At 41.2% G+C, this 22,146-nt stretch overlaps 1 protein-coding gene and 1 pseudogene across 1 annotated transcript in view; one reads left to right on the top strand and one right to left on the bottom strand.

The window, feature by feature from the left end:
* SH3D19 (SH3 domain containing 19) overlaps positions 1-22,146 on the top strand; it is a 230,561-nt gene that overhangs the window by 84,951 nt on the left and 123,464 nt on the right. The window lies entirely within an intron of this gene.
* LOC100676449 (large ribosomal subunit protein eL33-like) lies at positions 19,749-22,067 on the bottom strand (annotated as a pseudogene).

Below are 22,146 nucleotides of genomic sequence, written 5' to 3'. Positions count from 1 at the left end.
TTCCAAGGAGCGCCTGGCGGATTTGAACTGCCGACCTCTTGGTTAACAGCCGTCGCACTTAACCACTACGCCACCAGGGTTTCTGGATTGAATTATGTTCCCCCCAAAATCTTTGTATCAACTTGGCTGGGCCGTGTGTGGTTGTCCTCCATTTTGTGATTGTAATTTTATGTTAAGAGGATTAGGGTGGGATTGTAACACCACCGTTACTCAGGTCACCTCCCTGATCCAATGTGAAGAGAGTTCCCCTGGGGTGTGGCTTGCATCATATTTTATCTCAAGAGATGAAAGGGAAGAAAGTAGAGAGTTGGAGACCTCATAGCACCAAGAAAGCAGCACCAGAAGCAGAACGCATCCTTTGGACCTGGGGTCCATGTGCCTGAGAAGCTCCACAACCAGAGGAAGGTTGAGGACAAGGACCTTCTCCCAGAGCCGAGAAAGAGAAAGCCTTGAATTTGGACTTTTACCCTGCTTTACCGTGAAGAAATAAATTTCTCTTTGTTAAAGCCATCCGCTTGTGGTATTACTGTTATGGCAGCACAAGATGACTAAGACAAGGACATTCCCCTGCGTTGACAGAAAGCCTTCCTCTGGAGCCAGTGTCCTGAATTTAGACTTCTAGCCTCCTAAACTGTGAGAAAATAAAATTCTGTTCATGAAAGCCACCCACTTGTGGTATGTCACGGCAACTCTAGGAACCTAAGGCACATGTCCTGGATTTGTGCTTCTGCAAAGGCTGAACTTGGCTAAGGGAGGAGCCCCGTTTCCTGTAGCAGAGCATTCCTTTGTAAACCTTGCCAGATGGCAACGTCCCCTCACTTTTTCTTTGAAAAAGCCAGTTAACAGAGAACTGAGTCTTGTCACACTCTCTAATCAAGAATTGAACAAATTACCATTAATACATTAGTGATTTTAAAGGCTTTAAGTCAGAAAGGTCAGCAGTGACAAATCTCCTTAATAATTTAATTACTCTTATATATATTTGGATTCTATACAACAGAGATCATTCATGTTTACCTGCCAGGTTTTCTATGGCTATGCTTTAGAAACAGCCACGCCTCTTGACACTTGGCTAACATTCTAAATAAATATTGGAAACACAATTTCTGTACTGATTAATTACCTTTAATTGGATGGCACAGTTGAGAGACTACTATGGCTCTGATGTACATTTTTATCAGGCTTTTTCAGGTGGTACATTGCATTTGACATGTACCTGAACGTGGGATAGTCAAGCTCTTTAAAAATAAACCTTGCATTTACATTTAAATCTCAGTGTTAATCATTTTTATTGTTTTCTTCACATTTAAAAAATACTTTTGAGGAAAAAAGTCATTCCTGTGACCCTCAGATGTTGAAATAATTTGGAATCAGATGCCAGCACCCTCCTTTGTCTCCGTTGCAAATTCTCTTTCTCAGGTTAACAGAAATGTTGAGCTTTCTTCCTATGCTCATTCGAGGTTTTAAACAATTTCGCTAAAATATAAAGAGGTAAAAAAAAAAAAAAAAGAGGTAGTTCCCCTAATTTCTATCCTTTGATGTCTTTGAACTAAAGAACTTCCTGTCTAGAGAAACAGAATCAACGATTTATAAATAGTATCTGTAGGCAGATAGATATTGAGAGAGGTTTACTTTACAGAATTGTCTCACACGGTTATGGAGAGCTGGCGAGTATAAAAATTGTAGGCCAGGTGACAGATTGGAGATTCCTGCAGGCCTTTGTCCCCAAATCCATAGGTCACAAGGTGGAAGAGTAAAGAGTGCGAGGATTTTGGCAGAATGTCTGTTTATAGTCTGGAGGTAAAACACACCCAAGGGAAGCTCCGTTTTGGTCTTAAAGTTTTCAACTGATTGGATAATACCCACCCACATTATGGAGGTTATCTGCTTTACATAAAGCCAGCTGATTTAGTCATATATAACTAATTCATAATAACAACTAGACTAGTGGTGTTCGAACAAACAACTGGGCACCATAACCTAGCCAAGTTGAAATAAATTAACCATCACATCCCTTAAAAAGTTTCCTTCTTTGGAGCTATGAACAGATTGAGGGGCATCAGAGTAAGATTCCAAGTTTTATTTACTGTAGACCTGTAAAGGTCAAATTAGCTCTACTCCTGTCTTAGTTACCTCGTGCTGCCATAACAAGAATACCACAGCATGGCTGGCTTTAAAGAACAGAAATTTATTTCCTCACAGTTCAGGAGGCTAGATGTCCAAATTTGAGGCATCAGCTCTAGGGTAAAGTCCTTCTGTGTCTCTTTTAGCTTCTAGTAGCTGCTGACGGTCCTTTTGTTCTTGGGCTTGTAGATGCATCTGCCTCTGTCCTTACATGGCATCTGAGACGTCCGCCGCTTGTGTGTGTGTCTTTCTCTGTGTGTCCTCTTTATAAGACACCACACAGAAGGGGTTAGGTTTAGGACCCAGACTACTCTGGTATGACCCCATTAATGTAACGAAAGGAAACCATATTTCCAAACAGGATCACATTCACAGGTATAGGGATTAGGATTTCAACATATATTTTTGGGAACATAATTCAATCTTTAACAGCTCCCTAACATAAATTCAGAGACTAATATCCATCTCACTAAACCACGCAAATCACCCAGCCTCTCTACCCATACCTGTTAATGCCTTGAACAAATGTATTAACCATTTTGGAAATTAAATTCCACTATTAGTCTTCAGAATTCACTAGGTTTTTCACTCTTTGAAAAGGACATATTTGGAGATAGAATTCCTGTTCAGTTCTTGTACTAGCAAGGATTTGAAAATCCTTGCCCCCTTTTAGCAGCAGTTATTAAGCCACATCACTCGATCTTCCCTGAGTTCATATCAAAGAATGGCAGTTTTCCACACTGCTCAGGAAGATAAAAAAAAAAAAGAAATGACAAGAGCTTTCTCAGTGTCCGGCTTTTCTCACAACAGCTGTCATGCTTTGACCTAGCAAATAGACTTGGAAACAGACAGTACAGATAGAATATCTCATGTTTTGTTTCAGTCTTTCAAAATAATAACACGAATAATTACCGTTCGTATTATGAAGGACCTTCACACTCATCATCTCACTTAACCTGTTGTCCATTTATAACTGAATTTCTGCCAGTAGGCAACATAATACAAATGCCTGAAATAGTTAATAACTTCGTGCTGTCAGTGACACCTTTTCCTTGCCAAAGGCAGGAATATATTATATTTATCCCCATGTTTATTGGGGATGAGCCCTGGTGGTGCAGTGGTTAAGGGCATGGCTGTTTAACTGAAAAGTCCGCGGCTCGAACCTACGAGCAGCTCCTCGGGAGAAAGATGTGACAGTCTGTTTCTGTAAACACTTACAGCCTCAGAGAGCTTGTGGGGCAGTTGTGTCCTATAGGGCCACTCTGAGTCAGAATTGATTCAACAGCCATGGGTTTGGGTTGGGATTATTGGGGCCCACAGCATCAGTTTGTATAATTTGCCTCCTAAATCTTTTAATGGTATTTACGGAAAGAAGTAAAAGGGAAGATGAAAGACATTTCTTCTTTCATTTTGTAACATAATGACTTAAATTTTCATTTGCTATTTTTTTTATTGGATCATTCCAGATTGCCCTCTTAACTGAGACATGAAATTATCTTTCTTACAAATATTTTGGCTCAGATGACTTGTAAAGTATACAGATTCTTGATTGCAGCTGTTTTTGTTCTCAATTGGTTATCATCATCAGGACTGAGGTGAGACAGCCAACCAGTAGGAGGTCTTTCTTCTTTACTGTGCCATTTGTTTCTGGAGCCATGGAAGAAAAGCTTGAGGCTAGTCTGTTCCCTCTAAATCTTATTAAAGCTTGTCTAACAGTCAGGATTACCCCCATGGAATCACCAGCATGTCTGCTGCCTGGAGTTATTATTGGGAAATTTCCTCTGCTTATTCTGTTTTCCCCCTGATTCGTACAGCTTAGTTTGTTGTCCTGTCAATGCGAAGTCTGTGTTCAGCTTTTTATCTATACCTGGGAGATTATTATCGAAAGATCATTTATCTTTTTTATTTCCCATGCATCATAGTTAGAGGTTTAGAATCTTATTGCCCTGGTTAAATGCAACCCCCTTTATTGTAAGGCCCTCATGCCAGAGGCTTTATGTCTTAGTTTGTCGTTAATTTTCCAATCACCTGTCACCCGAGGGTATAAAGAATCATACAACGCCATACAAAACCTTTCCTTCTAAATATACCTTTTTCTTTCTGTTCCACTGCAGTTTTTCTGTTTTAAGAGCAAAAGTCTGACTTACTGATAGAATGTGGCACTTTTACTTTCTTTCACTATCTGTTTAAAAAGACACAACAGCAATGTTCTCCTGGAAAACCATCCTGAGCGTGGAATCAGACAGAGCTGGTTTCTCGTCCCAGGTCTGCCCGTCACTGGTTTGTGACCCTGGTCAAGTTACGTAAACGTAACCTCTGTGAACTTTGGTTTCTGCATTTGTAGAATGAGAATAACTGCACGATGGTGAGAGTTGGAGTTGATGACTATGGCACACAGGATGGAGGGCAATAAACAACAGCTGTGATAATTACCAGTCCTTTTCAGTGTGGCGTAGGTCTGGTTGGCAAGGCCAATATGTGAAATTCATAAAACCTTTTTCTTAAAATAACCAAAGATCCACTTCTAGAGTGTTGTTAGTTGGAAGTCTGAACTTTTAAATTTTTAATACTGTCTTTGTTACCTAAGGAGTCCTGTTGATGCTTGGTTGCTAACTGAAAGGTTGGCAGTTTGAATCCACCAGCTGCTCCTAGAGAGGAAGATATAGCAGTCTACTCCTGTAAAGATTAAACCTATTGCCATCGAGTCGTTTCCGACTCATAGTAACCCTATAGGTCAGAGTAGAACTGCCCCATAGGGTTTCCAAGGAGCAGCTGGTGTATTCGAACTGCCAATCTTTTGGTTAGCAGGCGTAGTTCTGAACCACTGTATCATCAGGGCTCCCCATAAAGATTAGAGCCTTGGAAATCCTATGGGGCAGTTCTGCTGTGTCCTGTAGGGTCACTATGAGTCAGAATCGGCTCAAGAGCAATGGGTTTTCTCTTAGTTACCTAGTGCTACCGTAACAGAAATACCACAAGTAGGTGGCTTTAAAGAACTGGTTTATTTTTTCACATTATGGAGGCTAAAAGTCCAAATCAGGGTCTTGGCTGTGTGGATTTAGTCGTAGTCATCTAGTGCTGCCATAACAGAAATACCACAAGTGGATGGCTTTATATCCTCAGAGTAAAGTAGGCTAAAAGTCCAAATTCAGGGTGTCAGCTACGGGCAAAAGCTTTATCTCTGTGTCGGCTCTGGAGGAAGGTCCTTGTCCTCAATCTTCTCCTGGTTGAGGAGCTTCTCAGGCACAGGGACTGGTGCTGCATTCTTGGTGGTATGAGGTCCTCTGCTTGATTCCCTTTCCTTTTATCTCCTGAGATATTCTTGTCTTCTTATAAAAATGTGGTTATACAGATATTAAAATTGGGTGAACAGATCCATAGCTTATTTCACTCGGTGTATGTTCTCCAGATTCATCCACATTCATTTTTGTATTTTCTGTCTCTCTGTATTTTTGATTTGTTCTTTAAAATTCTGTCAATTTTATTTTTAAATTACAAATCCCATTTTTAGCCTTGTCTATTCTGTTATTCAGCCTATTTGCTTAATCTTTTATATTGAGAATCATATATATAAATTGCAAGAACTGTTTCGTGTTCTCTGGCTTTCCTTTTTCATGGTAGACTCTTCTTGCTTTATAAATATAATATGATTTCTCATTTCAGATGATACCAAGTAGAATATTTTAAATAGTCTCTTCTATTCATTCCCTAAATTCTCTTTAATCCAGAATCAATTGTACATTTTGTTTTTTCTCTTCTATACTGTTGATTTTCCTCAGATGTTTGACTTTTTATTGTAGGTACACATTTACGAATAAAGGACTAAGTTGACTGCTATAGGTACTGGGTTTTTCCTCCAAAAAGGCTTTCCTTTGAACTGTATAACTGGCTGTCAGTAGGGGTATTAATGAAGCATGTCAACAGATGGGCTTCCCTCTAGGGGAGCATGCAAGCAGGCTGGGACCCCCAAAATTGCCAAAGTAAAGAAGTTGTTACCTAGAGTTGAGATGTATCTGGGCATGGAATGTTTTAATGTATTTTAGCTCTAGAAGCTGCCTTTCCTCTCTGTCTCCCAGCCATTTCTGGATCTAAAGTTACCTTAAACCCTAAATTACATTAAGCTCTGTTCTTCTTCCTTCTCAAGCTCCCAGTCTCTCACTGGGAGGCTTCTCAGGCAGATCACCAACTTTGTATGGATAGCAGTTTTCTACCTGGAGCTTAAAAGGGAAGCCTTGGCTGGCCACTAGGTGTAATTGGTTATGGGATGGACTGGCACCACCAAGTAGCTAGATCTAATATTCTGAATGCAGCTTTTAGCTAATTGTCTTCATGGCTACCCAAGTGTCCACATTTTAGTGTTTGACTCAGAGTGAGCTTCCTAGAGAGAATTCGTACAGAACCTCCGAGGTCTTAAAAAAAAAGGTCTTAGATCCCTTAAATTTCTCAGAATATCTGGTCCGTTGATGGCTTCCACATTCTTTTTTTTAGTGTTGTGGTTCTATTCAGATTTTTATTTTAATGTTATTTTACATTTCGAGGGAGGGGAGATAGATGTGAGTTGTTATTAAACAACCACCTTGAATGAATCACGTAAACATTTTCATGTGATTTTCACTCAGAAGCCTCAGACTTAATATATCCCAAACATAACCTATTCCACCCATCCCCTCAGCTTGCTTCCTTATCTTGCCTTGTTCCCAACCTCAATGGTAGCATGTTCCATGTATCATTTTATTCTTCCTGTTCCCTCCCTCAACACATACTGTCTGTTCCTAATCTTGTCAGTTTTACATCTTCCTCTCTTCACAACCCTCTCACTTTCATTTCCTGTTACTCTTGCCTTAGGTCAGTCCTTTAACCCTGATTTATACTGTTGTAAGTGGTCTTTCTGCTTCCATTCTCCACCCCAGTCCATCCATCAGATTGACCTTTCTCATCTGCCTACAAAAAGTACAAACACTAAGTCAACATTTATGACTTGCCCCAATATGATCCTGAATTACCTTCATAATATCATCTCCCAATATATTTTCCTCACACCCTGGGCTCCACCTACAACTGGATTACTCAGCATTTTCCCTCAGTTCTTTGTATCTTCATACTTTTGAATGTTTGACTCTCCTAAGCTTAAATACCCTTCATCCTGTCTCTATTGTAGTTGTTTTTAGGTGCCCTCGAGTCAGTTCTGACTAGTAGTGACCCTGTGTACAACAGAACAAAACACTGCCTGGCCCTGCACCATCCTCACTGTCGTTGCTATATTTGAGCCCATTTTTTTTTTTAATTAACTTTTATTAAGCTTCAAGTGAACATTTACAATTCCAATCAGTCTGTCACATGTAAGTTTACATACATCTTACTCCCTTCTCCCACTTGCTCTCCCCCTATTGAGTCAGCCCTTTCAGTCTCTCGTTTCGTGCCAATTTTGCCGTCTTCCCTCTCTCTCTATCTTCCCATCCCCCCTCCAGTCAAGAGTTGCCAAAACACTCTCCAGTGTCCACCTGATTTAATTAGCTCACTCTTCATCAGCATCTCTCTCCCCCCCGCTGACCAGTCCCTTTCATGTCTGATGAGTTGTCTTCGGGGATGGTTCCTGTCCTGTGCCAACAGAAGGTCTGGGGAGCATTGCCGCCGGGATTCCTCTAGTCGCAGTCAGACCATTAAGTATGGTCTTTTTATGAGAATTTGGGGTCTGTATCCCACTGATCTCCTGCTCCCTCAGGAGTTCTCTGTTGTGCTCTCTGACAGGGCAGTCATCGATTGTGGCCGGGCACCAACTAGTTCTTCTGGTTTTGAGCCCATTTTTGCAGCCACTGTGTCAGTACATCTTGTTGAGGGTCTTTCTCTTTTTCGCTGATCCTCTACTTTACCGAGCATGATGTCTTCTTTCTCCAGGGACTGGTCCCTCCTGATAACATGTCGAAAGTACATGAGATGAAGTCTTCCCATCCTCACTTCTAAAGAACACTCTGGCTGTACTTCTTCCAAGACAGCTTTTTCGTAGATCTGGCAGCCCATGGTATATTTGATATTATTCATCAACACCATAATTCAAAGGCATCAATTCATCTTCGGTCTTCCTTATTCTTTGTCCAACTTTTGCAAGTATATGCGGTTATTGAAAATACCGTGGCTTGGGTCAGGTATACCTTAGTCCTCAAAGTGACATCTTTGCTTTTCAACACCTTAAAGAGGCCATTTGCAGATTTGACCAATGTAATAGGTCATTTGATTTCTCGACTGCTGCTTCCGTGGGCGTTGGTTGTGGATCCAAGTAAAATGAAATCCTTGGCAATTTGAATATTTTTTCCATTTATCATAATGTTGCTTATTGGTCCATTTGTGAGATAAGATTGAGAGGAAAAACAAAATCCTATCTCTGCTTCCTAAATTTTACCAGCCTAAAGTTATACTTAGATCAAAGGTTGTCTACTCTTGGCAGCCTTTGAAGATTTCCTAGTCACCACTAATCCGTCTCTTTTAATTCCTATTTCAGTAGCCCCTGGGCATTCATTTAATTAACAGTCATCATTTGATTATTTACTAACAACTCTGTGAGTCCAAGACCTACAGTAATTTGCGTGCCAGCAGATGCAGGAATTTTTTATTTCCGTTGCAAGGCATGTGCATCAGTCCAAGTGATTGATAAAACTTTAGTGAAAGTTGAAAATGCAGTTAACTCATGCTATAAAAGTATGCAGAGGAAATACGTGGATTTTGGTGAAATTGTTTTTTGTGATAAATCTGGGAATTTGTATAAATACTTTTGTTATTTAAGATTTGAGAGATTCTTAAAATTTCCATGATATAGCAATCAGGAATGTTAAGGTTCTTTATGAGTTTCTTGGATCAAGTAGAAACATGAGTCTGTGTTGGTGTCTCCTGTCTGGAGTGGAGATGAGAGGGCAGAAGGGGCCAGAAGCTGCCGAAATGGACAGGAGGAGAGAGTGGAAGGAAGGAGTGTGCTGTCTCATTAGGGGGAGAGCAATTAGGAGTGTATAGCAAGGTGTATGTAATTTTTGTATGAGAGACTGACTTGATTTGTAAACTTTCACTTAAAGCACAAGGAAAATTAATTTGCAAAAAAGAATGTTAAGGTTCTTCTGCACTTTTTTTAAATCTCTCACAATGTGTTAGAAATTGTTCTCGTGTCTCAACATAGATTGTGAGTTTGTTGGAAGTAAATGGCGTTGTGTTCCAACTGTATTCCCCAACCCACTGTCATCCAAGTCATTCTGCATTATCTTTGATTTTTTTCCCTCTGGTCTAGAGCTGGGATGGGTCAGAGAGGTCTTTACCAAAGCAATCTGAACCGGGGGTGGCCAGGAAGGATCTTACTCACCCACACCTTTGGATGTTTCATCCATGGTTCTGTGGGAAGAAAGTACGGGACACCTTATTATGATTTCTGATAAAGTAGGGGTATGAGGGGTGCAGACCATACCGGGTGACACTGTCAGAAGGGGTAACACCAAAATGTCTGTCAAATTTTTGTGCAGTGATTCAGCAGAAATTTTTTATTTTCTATAAAAATATACCTGTAGCTAGTTATAACAACAAAAACATTTTTCGTAAGCCCAGCTTATGTGTATCAATATACCTACAAGGCTAAAACTCTATGCTAATTTACTTTTTGAACCTTCTAATGCACTCCAGTCAGAGCTGTCATTATGACCCAATTACAGAAGCACTTCGAATCATGTGGTTTTGTCTGCATGTGCTCAGAGTACACACCGTTGGCTTCGTTGCCGTGGGTTATTTTTGTAGTCACTGATTTTGTCAAATTTTCAGATGTTTTAGCTACAATATTGTGGTAATTAGCATGGGGGCAGTGTGACACCCTGAGTTATCGCACTGGATGACACCAGCCCTAGTGACGCCACTGAGAATAGTTCCTGTATTTCATTTTTGTATTGTTGGAAGTGTTCCTTGACTAACCAAGTGGTCACTCTGTTTCTCAGACCTGTTTTTTTAATTGCCTGTGATGCATGGGTTAATCCATGAATGATGCAAACAAATATATTTCAACATGTGTTAATGAGTTTGGGTGTGGAATGATGTGGAAATCTTCTTAGATGGTGATGACAGGCCAAACCCAAGATAACTGAAAGCCTGATTTGTAGATATGACACATAAGCCACCCCAGAAATAATGGCTTGCATTTGGCTAATAACTTATATTTGTTAGTTTCCATGCCTCAATATTTGTGTGCTTTAATTATCTTTGTTTAAAATGGTCTTTGCATTACAGGGAAAAGATGGTTAACTGAATTTGGAAAAAAAAAAAAAAACGGCAACACCTAAATTCTTGCGTTGGCTTTGATGTCCTATAAAAATATAATAGTTCACTTGGGTCACTTTATTCTTTTTCTTTTATGAAATTTTACCTGGGGCACAGGAATTAATGATAAACATTATTTCAACAGAATTCAAACCTGCCTCACAACCTGTTATTTTTATAATGAATTATTATCACTAAACAGCATCTTTCTGTCACTATTTACCTGTATCTGTAACTCTCTTGAGCTCATAAATTTAAGGTAGTGGTATGAGACTAGCGTCTCTGGGTGGCGCAAACAGTTTAGCATTTGGCTGCTAATAGGCTGGCAGTTTGAGTCCACCCAGAGACACCTCAGAAGAAAGACCTGGCAATATGCTTCCAAAAAAATCTGCCATTGAAAACCCTATGGAGTGCAGTTCTACTCTGACACACATGGGGTTGCCATGAGTCAAAATTGACGTGAAAGCAAATGGTTTGTTTGTCTTTGTTTTTAGCGTAATATTACTGATACCATTAGGTGGTAAATTGGAGCTCTCTCCTAGCTCAGACATCTTGTGGTAAGATGCCCAAGTCAAAATTATCTGTATTCTTAGGAATGTATGAATGTGTTTTTTTATGTTTTGTGAAGCTAAAGAAAACCTCGGCGACAGAGGGAAGGAATTTGAGACCCAGGATTCAATCTCTAAGCAGGTCCATTGGATACTGAAACATTAAGTGTGGCTTGTGATGAACAGTGTTTCTACGCATTGGCTCTGTGGTTCACCCACAGAACAGGACCGCCAGCCTCCCAAAGTAGCGGAAAGAGCCGGAGCTTTGGGGCTCTTCACATTTAGGCTTGGATATTCATGCTCCCTTTTTACTTACTCATTTCTCTGAGCTTTTGCTTCCTTATCAATAAGATGGGAAAGACATGCCTCATGGGACGTCCGTGGACATTAAATGAGAATGTATTAAAAACACCTTTAAACTAGTAAACACTGGCCAAACAATAGCTGTCTTTGTCCTTGTTGTTATTATGCAGATAGCCAATTCTTGAAATTATCTCAACCAGTTTTCTGTGACCTTGGAGCCACAGAACAGAATCCTGTGAGGAGCTTCTTGTGCTTTTTTGTGATAATTGCAGTGCTTTTCTCCCCTTAAACCATGCAGTTTTCATTATATGAATATAATGTTTTACTAATACTGCAGCTCTGAAGTATCGCTTCAAAATACTTTCTTTTCAAATCAAAATTATTGGAAGCCTTTCTGTGGTAACGCACAGTCTCTTCTTTATGAATTTACAACCCACCCCCCCTCAAAACTAACAAAAACAGAGAACACAAAACTTTTTAGTTCAGCTGATTTTCAGTGTGAAAAAATAAAAGTCACTGGAATTTGAACATAAGGTTTATTCTGAGCATATAGGGAGGCCGTTTTGATTCCAGAAAAAAAAGTAGCTCCAAGAAGCTAGGTACAACAGGGTTTTCAGAGAAGAACCAAAAAAACCCGTTGCCAGTCGAGTCGATTCCGACTCACAGCAACCCTATAGAACAGAGTAGAACTGCCCCATGGGGTTCCCAGGGAGCACTTGGTGGATTCAAACAGCCAACCTTTTGGTTAACAGCGACCCAGCTCTTAATCACTGTGCCACCAGGTTTTCCATAAAGAGAAGAAGACGGAGAAATACAGAACATCACCCATTGGCTAATCTTAACATGATTGATTGAACCTTGCCTTCCCCCTTTGCTGAGGTCACCTGACGTCAGTTTGGTTCTGGACCGGCTGCTAATAATTTGGCCCTCCAGGTTGCTATGCGTCAGAATCGACTGGACAGCAAGGGGTTTGGTTTTGGTCACCCAGCTGCAGAGCCCTGGTGGCCTGTAGTGGTTAAGAGCTAGGTTGCTAACCAAAAGGTCGAATCTACGAGCAGCTCCCTACCAGCAGCTCCTTGGAAACTCTACAGGGCAGTTCTAGTCTAGTTGAGTCCATTCTTATAGGTTTTTTTTTTTTTTTTTACCCACCTGCAGCCTTGAGGCTTTTTGAGATTTAAATTAGGAGGTGATGGTTAGACAACTCTCCTTTTTTTAGCAGTTTCTGGCAGGCTTTTGCTGTTTGGGTCAAGTTTTTTATGGTTAATACTTGGTTTCATAGATAAGAAAGACCTTAATGACAAAGTAAGATCTCTGTTATTAATATTCCTGTTCAACACCAATTTGCAGAGATGTGGGGAGGGTTCATATATTCTACGACAGGTACTTAACGCAGTCCCTACTAAGTGTAAGAGCTCGCCAGGCGTTACGAGGCAGATAAAGGCCCTGCCTTGAAGAAACTTAAAATAGTGAAAGCCAGAAGACATAAAGAGAACTATAATGTTAAGTCAGGATGTCATCCATGCTGAAAGGGGCGGGGGCATTGTTTCTGCCTGTGGGAAATCAAGTAAGGCTTCAAAGCTGAGAAGGCCGAGGTCTTTCAGGTCTCCTCTCCCTCGAAGATTCTGTGCGTCTTTAGAACTGTGAAAAATCAGACCTGACCACCTATTTAGAGGCATTCTACACCGTGAGAGTGTGAGTTCCTGTCGTCTTTTGAAGATGGTTGTGTGGTGGAGGCTTGTTAATGAAGTGGGGAGGAGGGGAGCCGTGGCCTTCAGTGTGCAAGAAGGCACATGTTGTATAGAGAATGCGTTCCCTACGGGTAAAGTAATTTGGATGTGGCTTTACCTTTTCTTGATTAAAAGAAAGAAAAGTTGTCATCACGATAGATTAAAGACCAAGACTGCCCCAGTGTGGATAAAAAAAGCCTGTTTTGAAAACCTGGATCAGAAAAACCCTCACTCCTGCAGGAAAGATTTGCAGAGCCGGGTGTTTTTCTGCGAGAGCCAAGGGCCTGGTGTTTGGAATAATGTTGTCCACCCTTTTTGCCTGGCCTCTCTGTGGGTGGAGGCGTCTCTTGGTTACAGTGGTTTCTGACATTTGCTCATTTCGCAGAGTCAGCTGTCGAAGGTTAAAACCTTATGTTAGGAGACCTGCGAATTAATCTGCAAACTCAAGGAAGAGACAGTAAGAATGAGCCATTTGCCCTTTAAAGAAAAAAAATCTTCTTACCCTAGCAGCTGAGAAAGCAAATGTGGACAGATGTAGTCTATCCTTCAGCACCTGAAATAACAGTTTTAATCTTTATTTCCTGAATTCTTGTAAAAGAAGTCTCTACCATCCTGAAATATAGAGGCTGATTTCAGTAGACTCACAAATAGAGAAAATATTTATTTTTAATTTCTTTAGTTCATTTCTTTGCAACACTCATTCATTCTATTCAGGAAATTCATTTTGGGGTTCTTGAGTCTTAAAAAATGACGGTGAGGACTTAGCATCTGCAGGATGAGCCGGGGCCTGGGAAAGATGCTGGGGCCTCAAGGATTGGGCGGGATGGCGATCCCTGGCTGGGATCCATCGTGAAGGAAATACCCCTGCCCGCCTCTTACTTCTCGTTCTCTCATCCATCTGCTGCTTGCTTATAGGGCTTATTTATCACTTCTGCCAGAGGCTGCAATGGAAAAAAGTGAAAATCAGATTTATTAATTTTTCATAGTAGCCTTGGTCCAAAAAGGCTGAGAAGGGAAAGAGGCTGAAACTGTTGGATAAGGGAAGGTTTGGAAATTATTTACCAGTGCATTTCTGGCCTTTAGACCAGTGACAAGCAAGAAAAAAATCCTACAGAATGAAAAAATCCATTTTGGACAAAGGATAATTACCCTCCTAGATAATTCTACCCACAATATTATGAACTCTATGAATAGTCTGGAACCCTGATGGTGCAGTGGTTAAGAGCTCAGCTGCTATCCAAAAGGTCAGCAGTTCGAATCTACCGGATGCTCCTTGGAAACCTTATGGAGCAGTTCTACTGTGTCCTGTAGGGTTGCTATGAGTTGGAATCCACTCAACGGCAGTGGGTTTGGTTTTGTTTTATGAATGGTCTATATCTTTTATATTAATGAATGGTCTATATCTTTGACATTAAATCATCATAATAGTAAGCACTTACTGAGTACTTCTCATAGTCAACAACTGGTGTTGTGTGCCCTCAATTTGATTCCAACTCATAAAAACCAAAAAGCCAAACCCAGTGCTATCGAGTCGATTCCGACTCATAGCAACCCTGTAGGACAGAGTAGAACTGCCCCATAGCGTTTCCAAGGGGCACCTGGCGGATTCAAACTGCCGACCCTTTGGTTAGCAGCCGTAGCACTTAACCTCTACGCCACCAGGGCTTCCTGTTGGTAACCATATAAAACAGAGTAGAACTGCCCCATAGGGTTTCCAACGCAGCAGCCTTTCCTGGAGCAGATCAGCATGTCTTTCTCCAGCATCAGCAACTGTGCTATGCTTTATATGCTTCGTATCATTCAGTTTCCACACAGCGCAGTGAGATGGGAACTACTGTTATCCCCCTTTCACAGATGTAGACACTGAGGCTTACAGAGGTCAAGTTACTTGCTGAGGTCATTTGGTAAGGCAGGAACCCAGAATAAGGCCTGTCGGACCCAGATAGAATTCCTACTCTGAAACTCTACCTAGGTTGTATTGATTGATTCCCCCCAGTAACTGACACCTGGAAGCACATCCCAGTAGTGGACACTTGGAGGCACATCCCAGTAGTGGACACCTGGAGGCACTTAGTGATTGTGCTCACCTTTTTCGTGGAATTTGTAATTCTGAGATGCACAGATTAACCTCCTAAAAAACTCAGAATCAAAGATAAATGAGTGACAGAATTAAAGGACAGTGTACATAAATTCAATACAGTATTAATTCAATATAATATTAAAGGATCAGGATTTGATCTGATTGGGTTAGAGGGGAGATTGATTCGTCATCACTTACCTTCTCTCTGTGCTTGGGTTCTGTGCATGGTCCTTACGGGTTGAATTGTATCCCCTAAAAAGATATGTTGAAATCTTAACCCTTGTACCTATAAACATGACCTTGTTTGGAAATTGGGTGTTTGAAGATGTTGTCAGGAGCCTTGGTGGTGCAGAGGTTAACTGCTCATCTGCAAATTAAAAGGTCTTTGGTTTGAACCAACCAGCCACTCCTTGGGAGAAAGATATAACAGTCTACTTCTGTAAAGATTGAAGCCTTAGAAACCCTACGGGCAGTTCTGCTCTTTCCTATAAGGTCACTGTGAGTCAGAATTGATGGCAACAGTTTTGATTGATTTTGGAAGATGTTGTCAGTTAGGTTGAGATGAAGTCATACAAAGTATAGTGAGTCCTAATCGAGTCTGAACAGAGACAGAGGGACAAGAGGGACGACAGCCATGGGGCACTTCATCTATAAGCCAGGGAACACCTGGGCACTACCAGAAACGGGGAGAGATAAGAAAGGCTATTACCCTAGACCCCGTATCATAAAAAGCCAGAATTCAGTAGTCAGTTAAATTCAATGATCAAAATAATTCAATTGAATAATTCTAAAGAGGAACCAGAAAACCAAACCCAATGCCATCAAGTTAATTCCAACTCATAGCGACCCTGTAGGATGGAGAAGAACTGCCTCATAGAGTTTCCAAGGAGCTGCTGGTGGATTTGAACTGCTGACCTTTTGGTTAGCAGCTGAGCTCTTAATCACTGCATCACCAGGTCTCCGTTTTAAAGAAGAGTTATTAAAAAGAAGTCAAGGCTGTCACCAAAATACTGGTCCTTTTATAAAAAGTTTGAATGTGCTGTAGCTTTTCTCATCTGTGTGGTCTGGTTTGCAGAGAGCTACTTTGAGGCAGAAAAGACCAAATGTGGATTGCTGTAGGGCAGAGGTGACTCTTAAAGCACTACTGTGTTTATAAAAAGTTAAAAATGCATGGGAATTATCGTTGTTGAGTGCCGTCAGGTCAGTTCCAACTCCTAGTAACCCCATAGGACAGAGTAGAACTGCCCCATAGGATTTCCAAGGAATGGCTGATGGTTTTGAAGTGCCAGCCTTTTGGTTCACAGGCCACCAGGGCTCCTAGGAATTCTTAGGAAGATTATTTTTCCCCACAGCAGCGTCAGATATATCACTGAACCAAGTGCAGCCTAAGGGACACAGGGCAGAAAAGGAAGCGGGAGGGCACTGAATATTACCATTATTAACAAGCATTCCCAGAGGGCTGACTGCGAAGCAGATCCTAAGACTTACCATTTAGATAAAGAGACACAACATGTGTCTAAAACCTCAAATAACGATACCAGTTGCCGTTGAGCTGGTTGCGACTCACGGCAACCTCATGTGTGTCAGAGTAGAACTGTGCTCCATAGGGTTTCCAATGGCTGGGTTTTTGGAAGTACATCACCAGGCCTTTCTTCTGAGGTGCCTTTGGGTGGACAAAAGCTTCCAGCATTTCAGTTAGCAGCACATTAACTGTTTGCACCACCCAGGAACTGCTACTTGAACCAGGTGTTAAAGGTAATAAAAGAAGTAGTAACAGAATTAGAGTTACAGAATTTATGTTCTGGGTACTGTGCTAAGCTTTTTATACCCTTTAACTCATTTATCAAAAACTTTATGAAGTACTCTAGCCCATTTTGTAGATGAAGAAACTGAGGTTTAGACAGGTTAAGTAATTCGTGCAGTCAATAAAAAAAACCTGTTGTGGTCGAGTTGATTCCGACTCATAGCGACCCTATAGGACAGAGTAGAGCTGCCCATATGGTTTACAAGGAGTGCCTGGTGGATTCAAACTGCCAACCTTTTGGTTAGCAGCCGTAGCTCTTAACCACTATGCTACCAGGGTTTCCTGTGCAGTCATACAAGTAGTTAATAGCTAGCCTTTGAGCATCATAATGGCAGCTGGCATTTATTGGATATGCTGTGTACAGGCAAGGTGCTAAGACAGTCACTGGCATCAACTCTTTAATCCTCTGAAAGTCTGTGACATGTAGCGATTGTGGTTTTTCTGACACATGGATTTTTCTGGCCAGTAGTGTGGTTGGATTGGAGAGGAAGACACTGGAACCAGAAAATCAGGCAGGACACCATGAAAACAGTCCAGACAAGTGCCAGTGAGAACCTAAACTGAGGATAAAAACAGTGCGCAGCGGAAGGAGAAAACAGATTCTGGACACAAAGCCTGCTACTTTGTTGAACCATGAACCTTGTATTGAAAAAATCTCCTTTCCTGAACATAATTAACGTCAGTGAACTGTACATATGAGGAATGTGTGAATGTCAGGTATTCTGTTACATACACATTTACCACCCCCCCACACACAAAGCCTCCTTCCATCTGTAATTTCTCCCTCCCCATGTGATAGGGTGGTTGGATTATAACCCCCAGCCCGTCTGTAAAATCCCATCTTTGTTATGTTGATGAGACAGGATTAGTGTAGAGTGTGTCTTAAGTCAATCTCTTTTGAGATATAAAAGAGGTTAAACAAGCAAGAGAAACAAGCAGAGATGGGGGAAGAAAGATGCCAGGCCACAAGAAGATGGGTTAGAAACAGAAGCTCAAAGAGTCAAGGACCTTCCTCCAGATCTAACGGAGAGAGAAAGCCTTCCCCTAGAGCTGGCACCCTGAATTCAGACTTCTAACCTCCTAAACTGAGAAAACAAATTTCTGTTTGCTAAAGTCACCCAATTGTGGTATTTCTGTTATGGCAGCACTGGATAACTAAGACACATATATATTTGCAGTTTTCTCTGCCTAAATATAAAAACTATTTAAAACTCTTAGAAAAGCCATTGAAACTCTGATATCAGATATGTAAAATTCCACCCGCTTCTACCTGAGTGGAACCAGTTGTGCGATCTTTACTTTTAAAGAGTCACAGAAGTGAGATTCATGAACTCTGAATATCTTCTATCTTATAGATGGGTTCCCGGCTTTATTTACTTGGCTTCTCATAAGGTAAGAAGTAATGGCTTTGTTGTTGCAAATAATTCTTTTCCATAGTCTGTGGATTCTCTAGTTTGTTCTGAATGGCACGGAATGTCTATGCAGCATTGATGCATGTTTGAAAATAACATACACTGTATGTACTCACAGGCCGGAACTCAACAGTAATGCTTGGGAGTATGTTATAGAATCCCTTCATAGACAGTACTCGTAAAGAGAGCTTTTGGTCCTCTGGTATGAAGTACAAGACAGATCCCTTTATACCACTCCCTACTCTATTTTCAGGTGTTCCTGCGAGTATATGTGTGAGTGTGTCTGTGTATATTCATTCACAGAGACTGAGTCTTCCCACTCATTTCAAAGAACAATTTAGGAGTTTTCATTGCTGACTTGAGTTAGTGAAGTAAGTCCCTACCTAACAGGATTTCATTTTCTATCCAGTTCAGTGATCAAAGCCCAATTCTCAAAGGCTGAATGTCTTACAACAGATTCTAATAAGTTCTGGGTTGGCCATTCTTCTTAGTTTTAATCAAAGCAAAAGATGACATTTGCATTTTAATCATCTCCATTTCAAAGTGTTTGTCATTTAATTAGATACAGAATTGCCCTGAATGGTTCCACATTGGTGGAGCCTGTCTAGCCATTCTTAAAAAGCTGTCCCCACCAGAACAGGGGCCTATTTCCACACCTAAATATGTGAACGTTGGAATCACATGTGTCTATTTTACTCAGTCCCAGAAGCCATCATGACAGGAGATGTGGATAATCTGGAGTTCTCACAGAGAGGCCCTGACCTGTGGTAGCTTCCTGCCACTCCCCTAGCTGGTCCCAGTCACCTGGTGCACCATGGCTTCCTCCATCTCCTCCCTCACATCTCCCCCAATATTTGCTCACACACAGGGATCAACAGTCTTTGTACCAGCTCTGCTTGCCTTTCTGCCTTTCTTCTATTTGCATGGTATTCTTCCATTACCTCACTTGGTTTTATGAACCAGGAAGCATGGATGGGTAGGGTTAGGGAGTGCAGGTTGTGTGTGTGTGTGTGTGTGTGTGTGTGTTAGGGAGAGAAAAAAAAAGACGCCATTTGCCATCAAGTCAATCCCAAATTATGGTGGCCCCATGTGTGTCAGAGTAGAACTGTGCTCCACAGAATTTTCAGTGGCTGGTTTTTAGAAAGTAGCTCTCCAGGACTTTCTTCTGACGCATCTCTCGATGGATGAGAAGCTCCGGTCTTTTGGTTTGGAGCTGAGCCAAGCGTGTTAGCCATTTGCCCCACCCAGGAACTCTGTGTATTACATTCATACCTATAAAACCAACAGACTTTTTTAAAAGGCCACCTAGCCATCTGACCCTCCCATTAAGTGTACTGTGTGACCTAGATCGTCATATTCTGCTTGGTGGGTTAGTACATCCTATAGGGTCGCTATGAGTCGGAATCGACTCGGCGGCAGTGGGTTTGGTTTTTGTTTGGGGTTAGTACATAATCCACAACAAATGTGTAACATTCAGCAGGTAAATTTTAGAGTTAGGGCTTTCTTACTTTTTTTTTTTTTAAGAGAACAAATAACAAAGCCACAATTTTATTTATTTACTTCTCTATAAGTTTAAATCCTTGAGGGATACAGCATCACGTGGATTCGGTGTCCAATGGCTTTAGCAGAAAGGTTGCTTTAGAATTTGGCACTAACCACGTCACTGTTCCCACAGGTACGAGTTACCTTTCCCCAGAGTGCTCTGGTTTGCCGCCAGGAGCCACTGTGTTGTTTTTTTGCTTTGTACACATAAGCACATCGCTTGCCTAAACAGAATTCGGTTCCATCTTGGGCATAAACACCTTCAATTTTCAGAAGAGCTGTGTGCTCCCTCTGGTTCCAGAGACGCCATTTATAGCCAGCAAAAGTGGCCTTGGACCACAGCCTTCCAGACGTATTTGTCAATTTAGAAGTCCTGTTGCCGGCAGGCCTCCACAGGCCCCAAAATGGCAGAAAGAGCGAGACTTCTTACTTTTAATAACTATTTTTTCATAGAAATCATGAGACTTTGGGCTAGTAAGTTATTTTGTATGATTTCTAAGTATGCATAAGGTTAGGAAGCCTTTGCAAATATATTCTCGCCTAATTACTTAAAAAATCAGAAACTCTAGAAAAATCGAGGGGCGGGGAATATACCGAAGAACATTTGAAACTAAACAAAATTCGTACACTTAAAGCATTGGATGTATCTGAAGTAAAATTTCCGTGTTTGCTGTTTTTATTCTTCTGAGGGGATTTTTATCCAAATGTTTTGTTATTCTTGGCAAGGAAGCAGATCCCGAAATCTGTCCTCGTGCTTTGTTTTGTTCAGTCCTGGCTTTTGGACCAAAACAATAACTACTTATTATTTTGCCAGAAATTCAGCATTTCCACTAATGTATTTCCTGACAATTGCACAATATTCTTGGCTGCTGTGAAAATTACTTTGCTTTAAGTATAAATATATAAAAATATGTGTAAATACACAACACACACGTATTTATATATAAACTCATTGCTGTAAGGTCAATTCCAACTCATAGCGACTCTACAGGACAGAGTAGAACTGTCCCACAGGGTTTTCAAGGCTGTAAATCTTTACAGAAGCAGACTGCCACATCGTTCTCCTGCGGAGCAGCTGGTGGGTTGGAACTGCTGACCTTTCAGTTAGCAACTGAGCACTTAACCACAACACCGTCAGGGTTCCTTATATATAAAAAACCAGACCCGTTGCTGTTGAGTTGATTCCGACTCAAAGAGTGACCCTATAGGACAGAGTAGGACTGCCCCATACGGTCTCCAAGGAATGGCTGGTGGATTCAAACTACTGATCTGGTTAGCAGCCAAACTCTTAACCACTGTGCTGCCGAAACCAAAAAAACCAAACCTGTTGCTGTCGAGTTGTTTCCAACTCATAGAGGCCCTAGAGGCCCTGTAGAACGGAGTAGAACTGCCCCACAGGGTTTCCAAGGAGCAGCTGGTAGATTCGAACCGCTGAGCTTTTGGTTTTCAGCCGAGCTCTTAACCACTGTGCCACCAGGGCTCCGTATTTACATATACTAAAGGTAAAAGATGGCTGTACGGCAAAATATGAAATCCAATTATTTGTATACTTTGAAAAAAAAACAGTGAAGTCAAGAACATGTGTTTCAGTTTGTTTTCTGTTTGTCAGTGGGCAGGGAGTAAGGGTTTATTGTGAGTAATAGATAATCTACCATTACTCCACAAATTACAGTTATATGGATTCTTAGAGTAAAAAAAAAAATAAATACTGTATATAGGTGTTTACACAAGAATGTAACACATACAAATCTAAGAGTGCATTTGGGAGGAAATGTTTAAAATGTCCTCCAACAGATAATCAAGTTATTTCCCTGGATTTAAATTACTAGTTAATAGGAAAGCACTGTGGGAAGCCATATATATTTTCTTAGAGCAGAAGGTATGAAAAATGACTGTAGAATTTCCTGTTTTAACCAAGAATGGAGAGCTGTGAACCTCTCACTTCCTGAGTGGCCACATTCCAGCTGTGCAGACTGGTCATAGCACATCTGCCAATCAGAACGGGCCCTGGAGGGAAGGTTTCGGGTGCTGAGTCTTGTTTACATACACTGTGACTCTGTTTCTCTCCTCCTCCCGTGTGTTGTACCACGAGGAAGATTAGTGGGGAATTTGCTAGGACATGCCTAAATACACTGTACGAAGCTAGGATCACAGCCACAGCAGATGACCTTACGGGCAGAGCTTTAGCTCATCTTTAGCCACAGGTAAGAGGCGTTGCTTTGTTCTACGAGGATGGCTGGTCTGCATCCAGGGTATAGCTTTACTATGAGACATTATATGTTTGTTAGCACAACTGGCAGGGTAAAAGCAGCAGGCGGACTATTGG

Source organism: Loxodonta africana, chromosome 13, assembly GCF_030014295.1.
Source record: "Loxodonta africana isolate mLoxAfr1 chromosome 13, mLoxAfr1.hap2, whole genome shotgun sequence".
In the NCBI taxonomy this organism is placed as follows: domain Eukaryota; kingdom Metazoa; phylum Chordata; class Mammalia; order Proboscidea; family Elephantidae; genus Loxodonta; species Loxodonta africana.
The sequence above is the reverse complement of the archived record's forward strand: the minus strand, read 5'-3'. Positions and strand labels throughout refer to the sequence as shown.